Source organism: Arachis ipaensis, chromosome B5 (assembly GCF_059453495.1).
Source record: "Arachis ipaensis isolate K30076 ecotype BB chromosome B5, ASM5945349v1, whole genome shotgun sequence".
In the NCBI taxonomy this organism is placed as follows: Eukaryota; Viridiplantae; Streptophyta; class Magnoliopsida; order Fabales; family Fabaceae; genus Arachis; species Arachis ipaensis.
Window position 1 is genome coordinate 18,478,957 of NC_142440.1, and position 6,013 is coordinate 18,484,969.

The 6,013-nt window shown below is 29.0% G+C and overlaps 1 pseudogene; it reads left to right on the forward strand.

Moving 5' to 3' along the window:
- Positions 1–3,379: 3,379 nt before the first annotated feature.
- LOC107641737 (aspartic proteinase CDR1 pseudogene) lies at positions 3,380–4,690 on the forward strand (annotated as a pseudogene).
- Positions 4,691–6,013: the final 1,323 nt, after the last annotated feature.

Consider the following 6,013-nt stretch of genomic DNA (forward strand, 5'->3'; position numbering starts at 1 on the left):
ATTTGAAACAAAATTTGTTTCCTTTCCTTTATCATCCTTTTTCAAAGATGCCTGGTAAAGATCGACTAGGTGCCTTGGGGTACGACAGGTACGTGACCAATGATCCTTTCCACCACAACGGAAAGACTTATCCTCTGTTGATTTATTTTGCCAAATATTTATTTCTTTATCCCATTTTTGGTGAGATCCTTTCTTTTGAACATAATTCCTTTTCCTTCCATAATTTTTCTTGTTATTAAAACCTTGCCATTTACCTCTTCTGGGGTAATTTGCCACATTTACTTCAGAAAATAGGGCAGCGTCAGCTAGGCGCGCTTCATGATTTTTTAAGAGCAACTCATTGCTGCGTTCAGTAACAAGAAGGCAAGAAATTAACTCAGAATATTTTTTAAATCTTTTTTCTCGATACTACTGCTGCAGGAGCACATTCGAGGCATGGAAGGTTGAAAAAGTTTTCTCTAACATATCATTATCAGTGATCTTTTTCCCACATAATTTCATTCGTGAGGTGATTCGAAACATTGCAGAATTATATTCATTTATAGACTTAAAATCCTGTAGACGCAAGTGCGTCCATTCATATCGGGCTTGACGAAGTATCACCGTTTTTTTTTTTATGATTGTACCTTTCTTCAAGGTCTTTCCAAAGATCTGCAAGTCTTTTAATGTGAGATATTCATCTTTCAATCCTTCGTCAAGATGACGACGAAAAAAAATCATGGCTTTGGTTTTATCCTTTTGGGATGTATTATTTTCAGCGTTAATGGTATCTCTAAGATCTATTGAATCAAGATGGATTTCAGCATCTAGTATCTATGATAAATAGTTGTTTTCAGATATATCAAGAGCATTGAATTCAAGATGAGAGAATTTCGACATAATAAAAATTTGTTACATGAGTCTTCCTAAAATTTGATCAGAGTCTCGTGCTGATAACATGTTGTAAAATAACTAAAAAGGATAAATATATAATAAAAAAGTATAAATAAAAATTCTAGAATTAATATAATTAGCTCAATAAAAATAATTCATATATGTATTTACTTAATATTATATGATATATATATATATATATTTTTTTTTTTTTTAAAAGGAGAAAGAGAAATATTGCTTAATAAAAAAAGAGAAAAAATTATTATTGCTTGCTTGTGTATTATGGCTCATAGATGTGCCCCTATTTATATATGTATGGAAGAATTTATTTTCAACATTCATTTAAATTCATTCTTTCTTAAGAATGTGAGAGCATAGAAAATGAGCATCCAACACGTCCTATTCTTATCATAACATTGTTCTTTATTCAATTCTATTCTTTATCCAAAAAGCTTCCATATTTTATATATAAGTCCAGTTTGGTACTCTTTTTTTTGTATATGTACCGTTTGGTACTTTGGTTTATTATAAACAACTCCCACAGTCCCACTGCAACCGATCAATACCTTGTTCTTTTTGGTGATAACCAATCATACATGATCGTATGAAAATTATATTTTGGTGATTTAAACCCATGAAGAAAAGCCATTACCCAAAACGAGAGAGAAAACACGCCTCTCAATTAACAAATTCATATTATTCCTGGGCCTGCACCCTGTTACTCATCAGAGGAGGAAATGCATCCATGATGCTTATGCAAACTTGAAGTTGAATCAGACCGACCAAAAAAAAAAAAGTTGAATCAGTGTTTTTCACCTTTTTGTTTTCAAAAAATAAAAATTTGATTAAGAGCAAGTTGAGCATAACGTGTCAGCACTCAGCATGATATATATATATATATAAAGTCCAGTGTCCAATACAATAATTCCTTTTAAATTGTATTATGTGACTCGCTCTTATATATTTATTATTTTATTTGGTCTAACTCATTCAGACTTAACTGCCAAGACAGTCATCACCACTCAATATCATATCTAATGTAATCAAATATTTAAATAGGAACAACTCTTCGCTAAAATAAAAATACAAATATTGTTTATCAAATTGTTTTGCAATGACTTTTTAAAAAGAATGAAACCATTTGGACTTACATATGCAGTGTTTGACCCTTTTACTAACTGCCATAAACCTACCACCCTCAATTAGGCCATCAACACTGTCTCACTTTATTTGAGTACAAGCCACGCCACATGAAGATACACGTGTATTTAAACCCAAAAAAAAAAATATAGAGAACAGTAATTTTTGTGTTTTGTGATCAGCACTTAATATTTATTTGGGCACCATTATTTTAATAAAAAAAAATTTTTCAATGAAAAAATATTTTTTTTATTTTTTAACGTGTTTGGTAAATTTCTAATAATAAAAATAAAAACACTAGAAAAATAAAAAAACATCTTTTTTGAAAAGCTGTAATTTACATCTTTTTTTAAAAGATTTTTTTTTTCTTAAAAAAAGATGTTTTTCATGTAATAAATAAATAAAAAAGTACTTTTATATTGTTATACCCAAACATAATTGATAGATAAAAAGATCATTTTACATGAGATATCCAAACATATAATTACTTTTACTTTTACATAGAATCTTCTAAAAAAAAATAAGTCAAAAAAAGATCTTTTTTTAGAAGCTTATCCAAACAAGCCCTTAACCATCAAAAGAAAAATGAGTGTCCCACTATTGAATATAATTTCACATCATTAAAAATACTATTAATGACCAATTGATAGTTATAAAACACAAAAATTGCTGGCCCTAACACACTAATACTCCTCAAACAAAAATTTACAAAGACAAACTTTTTTTTCACCTCAACCACCTATATCAATTTCTCCTCATTTTTTGTTTCGAAATAATTACTTAAATTTATCATAATAAACGTTTATGCAAAAACAACCATGGTACCGATAAACTATGAGGCATAATTTCGAAAATTAGGACGATCCAAAAAATTAGTCCAATTCAGAATAAAAAAAATTAATTATAAAAAAATCGATCAAATAACTAATAAAATCAGTTAAAAATCAATAAATCAATTAAATTTGTCTATTTTTTTAAAATATATATTATATAAAAATATATTATTTTAATATATTCGATTTAACTTAAATTAAATTTTAATATTAAATTTTCAAATCGATTTAGTTTGGCATTTGAAATTGGTATATATATATATATAAAATAAGAGTTTAATTTTAATTTAATGATAATATAAAATATTTTACACGTATAATTACAATAAATTTTTTAAATAATTATTTATCCGATCAATATAAAAATAAATTATTTTTGTTAATATCACATTATACTATTAAATATATGTATACAATAATTTTACAATAACCGAATGGTCAAAATTAAATTCTATATACAAAGCATGGGACTCTTACAAATGTTATTCCTAGTCTTCAAAATTTAACTTAGCTTTGAAGTTTGAACCTCTCTCGCATACATCACAATGGGTGGTCACCCAAGAACATTTCAATTTCATGCATGCTTTGTAGCCATCTTTTTCTTCATCCATCTTCTACATTTCTCAACTGTTGTTAAAGCCAGCAACAATGGCGGATTCAGTGTCAAACTGATTCGAAAAGAGTTGGCTAGAACAACTTCTCCCTACTCTCGGCGCCTCATGGATTCATCAAAAGTAGTACAATCCACATCAAATGCATATCTTGGTCACTATCTCATGGAGCTTTCTATTGGAACTCCACCAAAAACCATATATGGCATTGCTGATACAGGTAGTGATCTTATATGGACCCAATGTGTTCCTTGTCATAACTGCTACAAACAACTCAACCCCATGTTTGATCCTCAACAATCCTCCACTTACACTAACATTTCATGTGAATCAGAAGCATGCCATATACTAGACACAACAACCTTGTGTTCTTCTTCTTCTTTCTCTTCTCATAATGATCAATGCAACTATACATATGCATATGCTAGTGCTTCTATAACACAAGGTGTTCTTGCACATGAGAAATTCACATTCACTTCTACTATGGGCCAACCCATTTCACTTGAAGGTGTTGTATTTGGTTGTGGACATAGCAACAGTGGGGATTTCAATGATCATGAGATGGGTATAATAGGGTTAGGAAAAGGGCCAGCTTCGCTCATTTCTCAAATGGGTTCTTCATTTGGAAGCAAGAGATTCTCACAGTGCTTGGTTCCATTCAACACTGACATTGATGTTTATAGCAAACTAAGTTTTGGTAACGGAAGTGAAGTGTTGGGAGAAGGTGTGGTTTCTACTCCTCTTGTTACAAAAGCTGATGATACCACTCCTTATTTTGTTACATTGCTTGGTATAACTGTGGGGAATACCTATTTGCCATTTAGCAACACTTCTTCAGGAACTGTTGCTAAAGGTAACATGTTCATTGATTCTGGGACACCTCCTACTATTTTGCCACAAGATTTGTATGATAGAGTAGTGGCTCAAATGAGCAACCAAATTGCATTGAGGCCCATTGAGGATGATCATGATTTGGGTTCACAGCTTTGTTATAGAACAGAGACTATTGTTGGGGGTCCTATGATAATAGCACATTTTGAAGGGGCAGATGTGCAATTAACACAAACTCAAATATTTGTTCCACCAAAAGATGGTGTTCAATGCTTGGGATTCACCAATACTAGTAGTGATGGAGGAATATATGGTAATTTTGCACAATCAAATTATTTGATTGGTTTTGATCTAGATAGGCAAATAGTCTCTTTTAAGCCAACAGATTGTACCAAACAATAAATAGTATTTTGCCTAAGATTTTCTGTAACCATGTTATAAAAGCATTATATATTCGAGTGTGAGTAATGATTCAATGATATGGCTTTTGCTTAAAGAGAAAACCTTCAAAAGTTTTGTTTTTCTATAATTTTTTTTTTTACTATACATACTAGACAATTTCACATGTCAAAATATATTAGGATCAATTAGCATTCATTAAAATTATTTAGTATATCTGAATATTTATTATAGAATATTACGTCTTTATTATTACAATCCTCTTAGTACCTATAAATACCATTTTATATTATATCATTCTGAGACAACTTGAATACACTCAATTATACACAAATCCTTTCTCCAGTTTAATCTCTTGTTCTAACATCACATATTACTCGCCCAATGTATTAGTTTAATTTTTTAACTAATTTTTCTTTAAATCTTATCTAAATAGTCTTGGATAAAACTATATAATAGTTAAATATATGGAGAATACATTTTATATCTATATACATGAATTTAAGGATATATCAATATTTTTGTCAACAAATTAAAAGAAAGAAAACTTACCTTTAATACATTTAACTACGTAACTTATAAAAGAAATTTGGAGAGTAATAAGTAATAACATCAATAAATTTGGATCATAGGTAATGTTCTAACTAAAATTATAATTACCATTGGTTATGTTTTGATATTAAATGAAAATATTTGAATATAAAATTTTATAGTGTATAGTTTATACCCAATATATAAGTTTTTTGCTACTAAATCACTCCTGGTGACTACTATAATCTCAGTTTGGTTTTATTATTAGTTGATGCAACTTCTTTGTCAGTCTTGTTATATTTCTGTTTCAAAGAATATTGAGCTTTTATTTGTGTTTTATTTTTATTTTTGGTTAGAACTTTGTCTTCATTCTTCTGGAGACTTATGTAACTCTGGTTCCATTTTTCTTTGACATTTTAGAACCTTTTGTCTTTATACCTCAGGCGAGGCATCACTATTAAGGTTGGAAAAGTTTTATTTATGTCTTATTTATTATGAAATGTCTATAAGTTATTTTCATTTAAATATTTTTATTAAAAAATTATCTCAATAGACTTGTGTATACAACTAGTTAAATACATCGAGAACACATTTACATTTTATATATAAATGCTTTAATTTAAGAATCTTAAAAAAAATTGGTCAACAAATTAAAGAAAGAAAACTTACATTTAACACATTTAGCTATATATCTGTTTTTGGTCTGCATATTCCTTAGTTAAACCTCATGTTTCTATATATACCAATCCAAACTTCTCTAATCTTGACCTTTATTTTAAGTATTATTATTTTGTG